Source organism: Marmota flaviventris, chromosome 3 (assembly GCF_047511675.1).
Source record: "Marmota flaviventris isolate mMarFla1 chromosome 3, mMarFla1.hap1, whole genome shotgun sequence".
NCBI classification, from domain to species: domain Eukaryota; kingdom Metazoa; phylum Chordata; class Mammalia; order Rodentia; family Sciuridae; genus Marmota; species Marmota flaviventris.
In genome coordinates, this window is record NC_092500.1 from 138,812,525 (window position 1) to 138,829,461 (window position 16,937).

The following is a 16,937-nucleotide window of genomic DNA, read 5'->3' on the forward strand; positions in this document are numbered from 1 at the left end:
AACCTTCATGATTCAGTAAATTATCCAGAGTTAATAAATAGACTCATAAAGTTAAAGGGGTCTCGAAGAGATTGAGAATCCCTCCCTGCTCAATGGTTTCTGGCCTGACAATAAGTTCCCTTCATGTCACACAGCAATTTGAAGGGCCTTAGATCTTAAACAAGGTGCTTTGATAACTGTGTTGCTCTTTGGGAGCCTGCATACAACACTGTCTTAAATTACTCACTCTTGATGTTATTTTAAAATATTTATGAATGATACTTTTCATTTAATATGTTATATTTGTAGTGTTAGTATTCCTGGTTGGTGACATTCATATGCAATTAATTCTTAATAAAATTAATCTCTGTTTCAAAGATGAAGAAACAGAATTTGGAAGATTAGTTGAATACCATCAGGCTATTTCTTTAAGAAATAATAAAGGAGTGACTCAAATATTGGTGACATGGCATTGAAGTCAATGTGTTCTGCTCTCTCTGGCCTCCTGGACATGTTTAAATCATACACATGGTGCCATTTCACTATGGTCCATCGGAAAAGCTAATCCTAAGGAAGCAGTCTGAGTTCAGGCACACTGCTGATCCCAGGAGAAGACAAAGGACCGTGACGGGGTGGTCAGTTTCCACAGGTGGTAGACGGGGTCCTTTTGAGGTGCATTACACAGTCTGTAAAGTAGACAGACATCACAACCGATCCTCTCTCTTCTTAGACCCACAGATGGACATTTAATTATTCCTCAATAGTGAACATTTGCTTGTACATTAATTTCAAGTAACAAGCATTGTATAGTACTTATTTTTATCTGAATCAGATTAAATTCTGATGTACTTTTCATCTAATTTAATACATTATATAAATGCTTTATATATTATATATATAACATGTTAAATGAACTTGTGTTTATCAACTGAAATATCTAAGTTTCTTTGTTAAGAAAACAATCCAGACATTTAAAAAATAAAAAAAGAAGTGATCTTATTTAGAAATTCTTCAGAACAATGTTTTTCAAGATAAATCATATTCACCATTTGAGAAAGGAGGCAAATAAACACAAAGTCTCTACTTTAGACTATGTAGATGTTTTCTGAGCACAACAGCTGAGTAAGCATGGCAGGATGAATTCTGACCCTCTGCCTGGCACCACAGTATACACCCCACGTAGTAGGCAGGGTCAGAAGGTCAGACAGTCAGCAAGGTGTGGAAGCAAACATTGATGAATCAACAAAGCAAGAAACAATTGTTTCCTATATATTATTAAAAGCAGATCATCTAATGGAAATAAGGAGAAACAACTCCCAGGATTTGAGTTTGGAATGTTTAATATGAAGCATAGGAGGCAAGACATCTTAAATAATTTATCAGCTTACTATCAGCAAAATTCAGCTTGCTTAGATAGTTGACCCTTTGTACTGGGCGGGTGGAGGGGATTGTATTATGGACTCAAAGAAATGAGAATCAAAACGATTGTGAAAAATACTGCCTCTGGGTGAACATGGACAGACAATTTTATTGTCATTATTCATGAACAGTGTGGTATAATAACTATTGACAGAAACTTTACACAATACTAGGTAGTATAAGTACAGAAGATGGAACATACATGAAGGGATCTGAGAAGGTCATGTGTAGGCATCATGCCATTTTATATGAAGGCTCTGAGCCTCTTTAGCCTTCCCCGGGAGGCCAGGAAGCATGCCCCATGGACAGTAAGGGTTGCCTATAATTTATTTTCCTTTCCATTTTGGATTATTTTTCCCATTGTATTGTTATCATATTTTGATCTGAAATCCACCATTTTCACATTGCCACAATGAGCTGATCCAGACTTGGAGGTGCACAGATACCTTTACGAGAAGTCAAAGCCTCTTAAGGTCCACAAAATAAGCCAGCACCAGCCAGAAGATCTCTGTGATTAATCTCAGCCTTTAAAACTCCAGGGGATGTCGCAAAGCCCCTAAAATACTTGGTAATGAACTATAATTTTGTCAACTTCGGTTTTTATTGTAATGCAATAACCCTTGTTCCGTTATTCAGTGTGTTACACCAGAAAGCCATTGGTGGAAACATAAATGTTTTCAGAATGTAGGCAGAAAAATGATCCCCAAATTGTTAAAATATATGTACGTGTATCTTTGTAATGAAGTAGTGTTGCTGCTTTGAAATATAGTTTTAAAATTAAAAAAATGGTTTAATGTTTTGTAATTTAAAACAAGGGAGATTATTTTTCATAGTCTCATAGTTTTACAGTTTAATATTCTGAGAATAAATGAATTGTTCAGTTTTATAATCTCAAAGTAACAAATCTCAGAGTTCAACCAATGCCTAACTGTCACTGGTAAAAACCCATGTTGTCACACAATGCTTTATTTCTCAGTTAAACCATGATAATCTCCCAGGACTCATTTCAAAACTCTAGAAGTCTTGAAACTAAAATTTTACTATATTACTTTTAAGCATCAAAATTTGTTTTTCTTGTCAAAATCAGTGATTTGGTGTTTAAATTAAAAATGGTCCTTCTTACACTGGAGTTATGGGAATATTTTGGTGTATAATGTCAAAGGTTGATGAGATAAGTTTGGCAGTGTGCAATATTTTATTTCAGCATTATTTTTTATCTGATGAAAAATTATTGTTAGGGCTTTTTTTTTTATCAATTATCTAGGTTTAGTGCTGTTTTGGTTTCACTCACTAATAGATCAAATAAGAAGCAGATAGGACCCTAAAAGAGAGAAAACAGGGAAGACTGGGGAGAGGAGGTTTCCCAGAGAAGGAAGGCACACAGAGGAAGGAGCAGCAGGTGACCACCTCCTCCCAGGACAGCCCAGACCCCTGCAGATGGACCTGCTGGGTCACAGGAGCAGCAGGGAGGGGCCACCTCACATGTCTAAACAGCAGCATGTCTGCATAGCATGACGGGGCTTTCCTGAGGGCCTCCTGTAACAACATCCGATCATACTTGAAACCCATTCTTTCTAATAGTAGGGAGAGAATGAGGCCAGAGGTACGGAGATCACTGTGCCTGGGTTGGGGGTGGGTAGGTGGGGTGGGGGTTGTTCTGCTCTGTCGTCTTAGAGGTGATGAGCTTCAAAATAACATGGAAGCATTGTCCATGGGGTCACAGGCTTCAAAGCCCTGCCTGGAAAGTGCCAAGCACCCAGCAGATGGAGTGGTGGTGAGCATCCCCTGTCACTAGGAGAATGCTGTCTGGGAGTCAGACTTTTCTTTCAGAATCAGTGGAAGAGAGTGGTTCTTAAATCACTCAGGGATGGATATTGCAGGAGGTATGTGATCTCCCTGGCCAGGAAGGCCAAGCTACTTGGACACAGACTCTAATGTAAGCAAATTGATATTAATTGTTAAACGATTTTGTTTGATTAATTTAAAATATATTGACTACTTTTAAAAATACAGGTATATGAAAAAGAAAAGTCCTACTTATGAGGACCCGTTGTTCATTTGAATTCCCATCAGGCTTTGATACCATCGCCAGAGGAGTGTTGTCTGAACCATTGGAATGGAGAACTAAAGCCATTGTGTTTACTGGGGAAATGGATGATTAGAATCAGACTGAGACTGAAAACACTCTACATTTAACATTCTCTTTATCTCTAGGGGGAAATCCATCAACCAAGAAGCCTCATTGGATTGACCTTGACCTTGACATGGACTGCAGGGACCAGTTGGGGAGAAGAACTGAGGACTTTTCTGAACTGGCTGAGTCATGTGAACACTGCTTTGGAACAGATGAGATAGAGATGACAGGGCCGTGACAAGAGAGGAGGACAGCAGGAAGACAGAGCACAGACATGGAAATAGACTCGTTGGGGTATTTGTCCTGCCCATGGACCCTCCCCCAGTCCATGCCTGCCTTTTCTCTTATTCCCACTTACTCACTATTCTTATCAGGTCTACTGGTGGGGCAAGTGTCATGCTAGGCCCAGTGGGCAAAATACAATGACAGAGGAAAAAGCATCCATGAAGTCACATGGACGTGTGTTCAGAGACCGCGTCTCCATTACTGTGCTCTTTAGCCTTGGAGAAGTTAATGAACTTCCCTCGGCCTCAGGTGACTTTCAACAGGTGGAAAGGGAATTCCTGCTTCTCAGGAGTAAGGAGAACATTGAGGTCTTGCCACAGCAACATTCCGAGAACAACCAAGCACACATACATCAGTGGTCCCATGAGAGTCCATCGCCTGGTGACGCCACCCATCTCAGTTTGTGCACCACACCCTAAGTTGTTCAAAAATGCTGCAGCTGCCTGATGACTGTAGTTTAATTTCTTAGGTTGAACATCTGGCTTTTAGTCATTACATAAATGATTTATATGATTATTAATATTTATTGTTCACTCATTTATAAATTTACTCAAAAATAACAAATTAAGAACTTATATATTCCCCCCCCCTTTCTTGCTCACATGTGCACACATGCCCTCTGTCTTCTGTTATTCAATGAAGGTCAGTGTAGTAGAGAATTCTGTAAATAAATATAGGGTGTGGCATCTCCAGGGTGTGGTTAGCTCTCCTAGAGACTTTCCCAGTCCCGTCTCTGTCATCATCCCTCATAGGAACATTAGGGGACATTACTAAACACTTGCTTGGCAGCCTCCCTGGAGGCTGGAAGAGTTATTGGTGAAAAATCTAATGGAAGACTTCCTTAGAAAGTGCTTTTCACTGGAAATGCCCCTTTCCAGTTCCCAGGCACATAAATACACAGTGACAAGGACAGCAGCCATAGAGCTGGAGACTACTCAAACTATTCATGAAGAGAAAGGGTGTCGTCATTGAGTAAGCCAGTGGGCCAGTGGTCTGTTAGGACCTTGGTCTTTCTGCTGTTACTTTTTCCCCATATTTCCCACTTGGGCGTTGTAACTGACATGGTGATGGCATTGTCACACAGTCATGCGTGCACACAGCATGACAATATGGTTTGGTCAACATCACTGCCCAGCATCCCCCTTTCCCTTCTCTCCTCCTTCCCCCAGTCCCTTTCCATCAGATCCCCACTACACCTTTCTTTTCCTTTTTCCTCTCTAGCTTCCACATATGAGATAAAACCTGTGACCCTTGACCTTCTGTGTTTGGCTTATGTCATTCAACATAATCCTTTCAAGTTCCATCCACTTTTCTGCAAATGACCTGATTTCATTTTCCTTTAGGGGCTGCATGAAACCCTAGTGTGTATACACACCCCACATTGTCTTCATCAGATCCCCTGTTGATGGACACCTCAGCTAGTTCCATGGTTTCTGCCATTAATTTTTGAGGATTTTTCAGAACCACTCTTTTTCATCTCTGCCTTGTTACAAACATACCCATGCTAGAGTTTTGTTACAATCTCCATAGGCCCCCACACTGCTATTTTTCCCATTTTATTTTCTGTTGATTATGTTGAGTAATTTCCATTTTTCCATCTCCAGGTACTTTGGCTCTTTTCATGGTTGCCTCCACTTTGCTGTTGAGCCCATTCATCTTTCAAAATTCATTTATATTTTCAAAATAAAAAATTCCACTTTGTTCAATTTTTTATTTTTTACTCCTTGCTGAGATTTTCTGTTTCTTTACCAAAAACTTATTTTTTTATTTGTTTGTTTGATTGAAGAAAAATTCTTAAAAGCCACAAGAAAGAAATAACAATTCAAATGATGGTGAATTTCTATCAGACACCTGGGAGGCTGGAGGGAAGTAGTACAATGTTTTTCAAGCATTTTTTAAAGAAAAGAATAATCGGAATCCTATGTTCACAAAAAAATAACTTTCAGAAAAGAAGCGGAACTCAAGATTGTCAGATGAAGAAAAACTAAGAGATTCCTCACCAGAAGACTTAACAAAGAGAATAACCACTGGGCCTTTTAAAGAGAGAGGAAATGTTTGCAGAAGGAGCCGTGGAGTGCAAGGAGGGAGAGCATAGTGACCGTGACTGTGGGTAAACTTTAGAGTCGTTTTCTCCTTTGAGTTTTGAAAACTGTGTTTGATGTTGAAACCAAAATCATAACACTTCCTATAGAGATAGGAAATAACATTATAAATGTGGAAGGATCTCCCCCATTCAGGACCTAAGAAGAGGGGCACTTGCTACCCTTTGCTCAAAGTGGAAAAATAATAAAAACAGACTGTGGAAAGTCATACATTTATAGCATAATACATAATGCAACCACCGAGAAGCCATCCAGAGACAGATATGTATAAGCACATTTCAATTAAATCAGGGTAGAATTCTAAAAATGTATTAGAGGAACAAGAAGTCAGGAAACTTAAAATAGGTGTGTGTGTGTGTGTGTGTGTGTGTGTGTGTGAGAGAGAGAGAGAGAGAGAGAGAGAGAGAGAGAGAGAGAGAACATAAAGCAAAAATGAAATGCTAGATATATGCCATATTATAATGATGATTACATTAAATGTAAAGGGTCTGAATATATCAATTAAAAATAAAAATGGTGGAGCGGATTAGAAGCCTAGGCTATGCTCTCCAGAAGTAACTTACCTGAAACATAACAGAATTGTCACTTGAAAGTGAAAGGACCAAATAATACATACATATCATGCAAACATTAAAACATTAAAAAAGGAAAGCCAGGGAGACCATGTTGATATCAAACAGTAGACTTCAAAGCACAGGAACGTCATACGCCAAGACAGAGGCCATATCATGACAGCAGGGTCAATCCAGGAAGAAGAAAAGGGATCCTCGAGGTGAAGGCACCAAATCACAGAGCAGCAGGGTTCATGGAACAGCAACTGATGGATCAGGAGGAGAGAATCAGCAGCCCACCATCACAGCTGGAGAATGACGGAAGGAGTCAGACAGAAAATCAGCAAGGACAGACGGAATCCACAGAACTTTACAGAGATGCTCCTGAGAACACAGAGCACAGTCTTTTAGAGGCCATGGAATGAGGTCAGGATGTACCCTACTCTAAGTCATGCATGTAATGAAAATGCAGAACCCTGAAATCAGACTGCGTGCATGGTCAGCCTGCAGTGGAATAAACCAAATCAACAACAGAGGATAACGGGAAACCCCCAAACACCTAGGAACTATGCAACACACTTCAAAGTAATCCAAAGAATGGAGAAAACCTAAGAGAAATAAAAATACTTTAAAAATGAATGAGAATGTATCAAAAGTTGTGCCAAGAGATGGCAGAGGAATTATATTTTAGTACTAAATGCATACATTAGAAAAGAGGACAAGTTTCAAATCAATGATCTGAGTTCCCTTCTCAAGAACAAATAAGAAAAAGGCAAACCAAATGAAGTGCAAAGAAATAAGGACACCAGCAGAAAGTGATGAAATTAAAAAAAAAAAAAACTATACAGAAAATTAATGAAAGACGGGTTTCTTTAAAAAGTTAATGAAATTGGCAAGTGTTTACCCATACCAAAAATGTCCATGTGAGCACAGATCTTGAAGGCATCAAAATGATAAGTAAAAGACAATCTAGGCAGTGGGAGAAAATATCTCCAGGGCACCTATCTGATGAAGAACTGCTCTTAACTCTTAGATGTCAATAGTAAAATAAATAAATAAATAAATGTGTGTGTGTGTGTGTGTGTGTGTACTTGGTTCATCTTATCACATACACACACACAAACACACACACATACACACACACGCAAAATGGGTAAAAGAAACAAATGCATACTTCATCAAAAGAGGAAATAGAGATGGAAAGTAGGCTCAGGAAAAATGAAAGTTCCATGCCACTCAGCCATTAGGGTGATATGATCAACACCGCGATGTGATATTACAGCACCCCTCTCAGAACGCACAAAATAAAGGGACAAAATAGCACAAAATGCAGGTGAGAAATGCATGATAAATGCAGAGAGACTAGATCCCTCCTGAACTGCTCATATGAGTGAGAAATTATACAAACAGGGGAAAACAGCAGGGTGGATTGTGTAAAATACTAAAAACACAATTAGCACACAAAAAGCAACTTTCCTTAGTTATTTGTCCAGAGAAACAAATGCTTAGATTCACACAAAAACTGTACATGAACATTCACAGCCAGGCCCTCTGAGGTGGCCAAATTTGAAAGCAGTCCCCCTGTCTGTGAGTAGGTGAACAGCTGAGCAAGGCAGCCCTGAGCAGGGTGAACTGTGACAGGGACAAGGACCTGGTGCATCCCACACTCAGGTCAAATGAACAGCACCAGTCACCAAAGATTGCCATTGCGTCCTGTCTTTACCAAAGACTGAATGACAGTTATCAACATGGAGCCAGCTTAGTCGTTTCCATAGGGATGGGCTGGGGCTGGAAGAGATGGGCATGTGTTCGGTAAGGGTCACCTGCGGGGCCTGACAAGGGGCAGGTTCTGCGTCTGCACTCTGCTCACTCCATGTCCTGGTTTGCCACTGGGCTCTGGCTTACAAGACTCTACCTTTAGAGGAGCCAGTGAAGGACAAAGAGCATCTCTGTGATATTTTCTATAAAAGCAGTTGAATCTCTATTGTCTAAAAACAAATTTTAATTAAACATGCACATGCACATCCATCATAGTAAATAAGGCATCATGTACAGTATGTGAAGGGAATAGACCTTGAAGCATAGGATTTATTGAACAACTATTTATTGAACAATGCAACCCGTTGTTCTGAGGAAATATGGAAACTAGACAGAAGAGAAAGTAGATGATGCTCTTGCTAAATCATATGCAGTCTAACCTGAAGCTACACTTGCCTGAAAGGCCTGACCTGGATTCTGAACCAAGTACATTCATCTTATGTTTACCTTGAGTGAGTCTCAGAAGGCACTCATGGCCTTCATATCCGCCTGCAGGACATAAGTGCAGGACACTGAGGAGCCCAGACTCCAGGTGTGGGGCTGCACCCTGTGTTGGAAGACCCTCCCTGGGGCCTGCACTCTGGGACTGAGGAGGAGAGTAAGTCCAAGTGTCCCTGGACATGTCCCATCTACACATTTTCAAAATTATTGCCCCTTTTTTACCGCCTTCTTTAGGAGCCTCACTGCTGCAAGACCTGACCCACATTGCCACACAGAACCATTGCCTGGGTTAGAGTCCTTCGAAGAAAGATTGGTACATCTTCACATTGTAGTCTTTCACTCTAAAAATTTAAAATCTGAAATGCTCCAGAACCCACATGTTTTTGAGCATTGAGAGGATAGTACAAGTTGAAAATTCCATATCATGCAACATTGTTTTATGCACAAAATCATTAAAAATATTTTTAAATTATTTTCAGGCTATATGGAGAAAGCAAATATAAAACATAAAGAAATTCCATCTTTAGACTAGTCTCCTCTCATTACACATGTGAAAATATTCCAAAATCCAAAAAAATCACATCTCTGGTTCCAAGGGTTTTGCACCAGGGATGCTCGACCTGTGTCTCCAGCACAGTTGCCGTGTCCACCCCAGGGCTCCTGTGCAAACTCCCACAACTGGGCAGCTTCAGAGCACACAGATGTGCACTTCCACTTTTCTGGAGGCTCAAAGGCTGAGTCAGCCATCAGAACAGCCCACCAGCCCTGAAGTCTCAGGGAGAGCCCTGCCTCTTTCAGCCACTGGTGGCTCCCCATGTCCCTCGCAGCCTAACTCTAAACTCTACCTCAGTCTTCAAATGGCTGCCGCCCTGTGTCTCTGTGTCTGACTACAGTCCACTCACTTAGGTGTGCTGTGGTTTTGTTGTCAGTGTTTCAAGTTATTTCCTAACTTCTCTTGGAGTTTTGTCTTGACCCATTAGTGTTGAAGACTGTGTCCCTTAATTTCCACGTCCTGAGTTTCTCAGTCTTCCTTCTGCTATGGAGTTTTAGTCACATATCATTATGTCTGGTAGAGAAGTGTTGTATGATTTCATCCTTTTTAATGTACTAAGGCGGTTCCGCGGCATCATCCATGTGGGTCCTGGGGAACGTTCTCTGTGCATCTCAGGGGGTGCTGTCTGGCCTGAGGAGGGAAGGTTCTATGCTCCTCGGTGAGTGGGCTTGGGTGAGGTGTGCCTTACCTCCTCCATTTCTTTGCTTAGCTTCTGCCGGGTTGTTCTGTGCATCACCTAACGTGGGGTAACTGAAGTCTTGAACCATTGCTGTAGAACTCTCTCTGCCTGTCTGCTGAGTTTAAATGTCTGTCTTTGTCAGATCTTCTTTTCTTATTGAAGACTTATCAACGAAGTCCTTGGAGCCCTGTTTCATTTAAAGTCCACTTTATCTTCATGAGCTTTAGTGCTTTCACAAGCCTGGCTGCCACTGCCCACCTGTAATCCCAGTTCCCAAGGGAGGCAGCAGCACCTGGCACCCTGAGTTCTGTGGGTCCCCAGCAGGTCCGACAGATTTGCAGATGATGTCTGCATGGTGCCTTCTGATGGAGGGAGGGACCAAGGACATTGCTCTCCTTTAAGAGCAAGACCACACCCTGCTGTAGACAAGTCGTCTGGGGTGAGTAGAAACACCACAGATCTTTCTGCTATTTTACAATCATTCCTCTGCCAGGTCACTGTCACCTTTGGCTGCATCCAGAGATCCTGCACAGGTTCTGCTTTGTCAGTATCTGAACAGCCACGAGCTTGGAGGCCTCAGCTGCCATTTTCTGACAGCACTGCGAGAACCTCTTCTTTGAGAAAAAACTTAAGAAGACTCTGGAAAAGGCAAAGGGAAGCCAAACTTTTCAAGTCACGCTCTGTCCCACAGAGAGCTGTATTATCTGACCACATTTAGGGAAAATATTCTCTGGTGCTGTCCCATAAAGAGACTGAAAAAGACGAAAAGAAAATTACAGAAAGTCAAGAGTGAGGGAAAAAAATGTGGCCTACACTTTCCCAGGACAAGTGTCATGCAGGACAATCATAGCAGCACCGAGCATGGGCTGGAAGCTTTCAATTCAGTGCTGTCATCTCTTCTATATTTAAGACTTAAAGGGAGAGGCAGAAATAAGGAATATCAATCTTCTTTTCCTTCACATATGGTGATGGGGTTAGAACGGTTTACTTTATTTTTTCACATTTGGTTTAATTTTAATCCAAAGCAAATGCAAACCTTTGTAAGAGACCAAATGCCTGAGTCTCTCACTCCCTTGTGCATCATGAGCTGAGGCTTCTAGAGCATCTTGTCAGGTTTTTGTGAGAGGGAGGTGATGGAGTAGGAGGCTGAAAGGAGTCCTCCATTGAAACGTGGCTTCCTGGCAACACTGGATGTTGGCATGGGAGTGGGAGCCAACACAGGCAGCACACCAGCCAAATGGCAGAGGCCTGGAGAGCTTCAATGCTGGCCCCCCAGCACCCCACAGCCTAGTGTTAAGACAGAAGAGTCAGAGGGGCAGCACATGTGACACAGGAGCTGTGCGTGATCCCCCACGTGTGTTTGTGCATTTGTGTGCATAGTGGCAGACACTGTAAATGAGACCCGGAGATTCACCATGCACAGGCCTACAGGAAAAGGGGCAAAGAGGAGAGAGAAATGGGAAATCAAGCTTTGGACCCCAGCTGCTCCTCGCCCCAATGACTGTTCCTTAACACTTCCTAGTCAGGAACAATAAGGAAAGGACCTTCCTCTCACCCCACCCTGTGCTGATAAAGGCTTAGAAATCACTTTTTCTGCAGATTTGCTGAAGAAGACAAAATAGAGTTAATTGCCACCTCCTGAATGCTATCATCCTGACCATCAACTGCAGGGACAGTCAAGCCCACAAGACCCCTGGGCCGCAGACACGCATGGGCACCCTCTCTTGGCACCCCCCTCCCCAGGAGCTCTGCTCTCTTTCTGAACTTTAATAAATCCTGTTACTTTGTTCTCACTCTTATCACCACTGAATTTCATTCTTCAAATCCGCAAGACAAAGAACCCATCTGACATCCATGCTTCCTGTCACAGAGGAGCTCAACAATAGGAGGTTGTAAAACTCGTACTACATTATATACAACAAAACGCTAGTTAACTTACTCAGTGGTGGTAGGGATTTATACTTGACATGTGAGTATACTAACAAAATTAAACGAGAAGGTTTCATGGAAGTAAGAATCCACTGAACAACATTTCTTCATTTGTTCTCACCTCCATGAAGTAAGAGACGGTGGATGCAAAGCAAGAAAATGGTGGCTGCCCAGAAAGAACCCCTTCTCCCCTTTTACTATTACCTGTTTCCTAGAGTTCTGTTGACTTTCATTTTAATTATAAAGTATTCAATGTCAGAAAAGTCTTGTTGGAATGCACAGACTTGGATTGCTAGAATGGGTGACACACAAACAGGAAAAGGTCGCGGAGGAAGGCCTGGGGTGTGATGTGACAGGGAAGAGCAAGGAAGCCGGGAGGCAGAGTAGATGAGGCAGATGAGAAGGAGCTCCTCCAGTGAGCTCAAGGCAGGAACGAGAGCAGAGCAGGCCAGGCTGGGCTTGCAGGGGACTCCTGTATTGAGATTGGTCAAGACCTTTCCAGCCCTGAGAGGTATGAGCCTGGACAGGCTAGCTGTGAGCCAGAGGAAAGTTGGGGAGACGTGAAGGGGAGGCACATGTTAAACACTTACCCGATGCTGATAACATAGTAGGCCCTGCCCCAAACACTTACCAAGTACTCATTCTTTTAGTTTTTAAGCTAAACATTAAAAAATATTCTGTTATTTCCTAACACAAAAAGCAGAGATTAAGGAACTTATTCCAGACTGAGTGTCAGAGCTGGGACTCGGACCCAAGCAGACAGCCCCGGGGCATGTTCTCAGCTGAGGCCACACAGCTGACCCCAGCACACAGCCACCCCACTGCAGCCCTGAAGGACTGGCTTGCAGGCAGCAGAGTGGCTCAGGCAGGTGCTGCAGGACAGCGAGCGCCAGCAGGTGTGGGTGAAGCATCTCAATGACGGGCACTCTCCCAACCTGACCATCTCTATAACCTGACCATGCACATTTCTACAAGAAAAAGAAAATAAAACCATTTACAGAATGTACAACATTAAGGTGCAATATCTTCTGTGCTGGCAAATGGATTTACAGATTAACTTTTAGTTGCTTTCTTTTTACTCTCTTGTATTTCCAATAAAAATCCACTCTGGATATGATCAAGGTCACTGGCCTCTAATGTAGAACACAAACTCTACAAATCTCTCTACAAGGCCTATTATCAGACTTTCTAAACAACAACAACAACAACAACAACAAAAAAAAAAAAAAAAAAAAAAACAACAACTAAGATATGGAGGAAACTGAATATTTTTTTAAAGAACACTTAGGAAGAAAAAAATTCAAGCTTGTGACCATCCATGGAAAATAGCTCTGAAAGATCAAATTTGAGTTTCTAAAATTGCACTTTCCCCCTATGAAAGTGTGACCAAGAAATTGTACAATGTCTCCCTGATTCCTGACACTGGGTGGGCATGACTTGCTTTTCCCTTTCCTTGAGTGTGGGCAAGATCTCCAAATATAGATCATGTGAATATTGCCCCCCTTGATTCTGTTTCTTCTTATGTCAAATGATGATGAATGTACATGATACAGGCAGCAGCTTGGCGAGAGGATGGGAAGTCTGCCTGGTGTGCTCCAGCAGCCTGGGCTAAAGCAAAGACTCTTGACTTTCACAGCTTATGGGAGTCACCAGAAACATCAATGGCTGTCCCCCAAGTGTTGAGAGTGATCTCCAGCAGACAGCTGGGGAGTAGATGGGGCCTCATCCCTACCACAATGATTGGATATTTAAATAACATTTTTTCAAATTATTTCAGCAAACATTTATTAGTGCACTGGTGATTCAGAGGGGGAAACATTGCCCAGCCTTCAAGACGGTCACCACTGAGGACAACAGCTGTAGTGAGCTAAGTGTTATGCCACCTGTCGACACAGTGCCCTGGGCGTAGAAGGACGTCAGCTTGGAGTCCTGGAAGCCAGGGCAGCTCCTCTGTGTGGTCTCCTGGGAGGCTGTGTTTCCAGGACTTCCTGGTCTTCCTGGCACACCCCTAGCCCATCCATGAGCCTTGGTGACCTCTGAGCTCCACAGACTGATGCAGGTTAGGAAACAAGAGGAAGGCCCTGCTCTGTGGAGCCTCTGACTGGGCCTGGGAGAGGAGGTTGGGATGCATGGGGGACACCACTCCTGCAGAAAGGGAGGCTGGCAGTGGACACAGGAGGGAGGCTGGAGTTTGCCTCCAGACGGGAGGCAGAGCTTTGCAAGGGGGTGAGTGTGTAAGTAAGGGATGGGCTTGTTAGGGGCATGCCAGGCACAGGCAGAGGGAAGCTGTGGGTGCCAAGGCCCACGATCTCAATGGATCCATTCCTTCAGTCATGTCTAAGATGCCTTTTCCATGGACACATTTTAATATATATAAAATATTTGTTTTTTTTTTTCATTATTCCTGGAAGTGTTTGTTTCTTGAATAGAATGCAGTAGAATTTTGCTGTTTACTTGACAATATTGAACAAGATTGAATTCTGGATATGTGGTCAGGGTGGCCGATGGGAAAAGATAGATGTCCAAAGACGTACTGAAAACTGCATCCTCTTGTGAGTGTGTAAGAAGCCTTGTGAGTGGCGTTTGATATATTGGGATGCTATGGTAAGGAATATTTTGTCTTTGGGGAGCCAATTCCCAGTCTCAGAGGTGACTCATCTTCCTGTGTCAGCCTGCCGTGGAGGAGAAGGTAGTGTGGGCATGCGGATCCTCCTCCTCCTCCAGATGCTGCCGTTGGGTTTGTTTCCTTGTTCTGATTTTTGAGGACCTCTGTGTCCAGTGAATTACACAGAGAAATATTGTACTTCCTCAAGCTTCTGTTATGGGATTCAGGGACCCACGGACGGGCCTTCATTCCTATGTCATACTGTTATCTTTGACAAAACTCATTGTGAAGAAGAAATAGCAGAACAAACAAGGTTAGAATTTCCTTTCTTTCTTTTTATCCAAGAAGAGTGACTGTGTTCTTATTCTGTAAGTTTCAGAAGCCAATAGGAGGTAAGGCCTCCTGTCACACAGGGGTTAGTGACGTCACCATCACCTTGCTCATCCACCCAGGCATTTTTCTTCCTATGGTGACCAGCAGAGGTGCATGCCAATGGGAATCACAGGTTTTGCAGCAAGAATTGCTTATAGATGATCAAAAGAGAGCAGTTGTGGGCATGTGAAAATGCCACACGCCAGGCCCACGTGTGTTGGTAGGCTGAGTGACTCTGGTGAGAGTGGGGACAGTTGGTCTGAGCTCTTCCATGATCAGAAACACAGGAAAGAAGGTGCTACGTGTGGTAGAAGAGACACTCTCTTGGCATAGCTAATGGTTCTTAACTAAACACGGCACACTCCCGTAATCCCAGAGACTCTGAAGGCTAAGGCAGGAGGATGGTAAGTTCAAAGCCAGCCTCAGCAATGACGAGGTGCTAAGCAACTTAGCAAGACCCTGTCTCTCTATAAAATATAAAAAGAGCTAGGGATGTGGCTCAGTGGTTAAGCATCCCTGGGATCAATTCCCAGTATCAAAAAATAAATTAATTAATTATCACCTCTACTGAAGCAAAGTTTTATGCTGAAAATAAATATTTTGGATATACACTTCTGCATAAGGTTAATTCAGACCAGAATGAGGCATTTTGAGTAGCGGATTTCTTCCCTCCTTACTAAGGATCAAATTATTCTGACCCACCCATAAGCAGGATGATGCAAGGTATCTGGTGGGGTATAATACATGTGTCACCAGAGATGATCACAAGCCAGAGGAAATATGCCACTTTTATTAACTCCTACGGTGGAATTCTGGAGAAGACCTCAAGTCCTCCCAGCCTCTGTGGAAGAAGTGGAAGACTGACCACACTGTGAAATTGTGGTTTCTCTGTCCATCCACTCTTTTACTTTTACTGGATATTTTCAGTAGTTCATTTTCTCAGGCTGGAGAGTAGGTGGGGAATCCTACTCTCTGGATTCCCTGGAGACGTCTGGAACTTGAAGTTGTAACACAGGGTCACAAACCAAAGCACGAGTACATTTGAAATAAACCTGTGAAGTTAGGCACAGTTTCAAAATGAAAATAACTTATTAGTTCTACAATTCATTTAGCTCTTTTATACTCGCAGAATTATATTTTTGGCTGTTGTTGTATGAGAATGATTTTTAAATGTCATCTTTAAATAGGAATATGTAATTTAAAGGGCTATCTCTAAAATGAAGAACACTTCTTAAATTAAGAGTAGGGTGTTTTTTTCTCTAGAAGATTCATAGATGCTAAACTCAGTCCATTAATCTATGTTGGCAATGACTGATAGTATATAAGTGGGCATGATCAGGTATCTGACACAAATTTTGGCACACTTGTGAAATTCTGTCTGAAATGAGTGCATTGCATGGCAAATAATTGTTATGAAAGTTGATGAACATATTTTTAAAAATTGTTACCTTATTTTAACTAGCTGCCAATCACATTTTGAATGATCCTTGACATAAGAGTGATTCTCAAGTCAACATATAGATTTAGGCTATCCACAATTCCCCAAATCTAAATGGCTTGATTGCTGCTATTAAAAAATGCCTGCCATTCTCTTTACCTAACTTACGAACATACTCCATTTTACATTTATCATTGGAAAAATGGATATTTAAAATCACAACAAGGAAATCACCCCACCTAATTCTTTCTGTTTCAGTACACTGTGTACAATTGGATGGAGTTTTGGCAGGGCTTCTGATCCTAGGCTTCTCACTTCAAGATCACAGACAGTATTTCGAGTAATTATCTTGTGGAAACTGGGAAAGTGCTCTGACCCATTTATAAGAGAATGCTTATTGCTTATTGCGGGGGCCCTGGATGATCCGCTCAGACTCTGAGAGGCAAGCTGTCTGTTCAGGTATTTCAGCAGAAACTCTTTGGCCACTGCCTGGTCCCTACCCCTTGTCCAAGCACTGACAGCTCAACTCCAGGATGAGACCCTGGATTCTGTCCCTAGCCTGACGCTGACCATGGCTGGTCATTTCATCTTGATGGACGTCTACAAGCTGCTCTTATGGGAGGCCTTAAGAA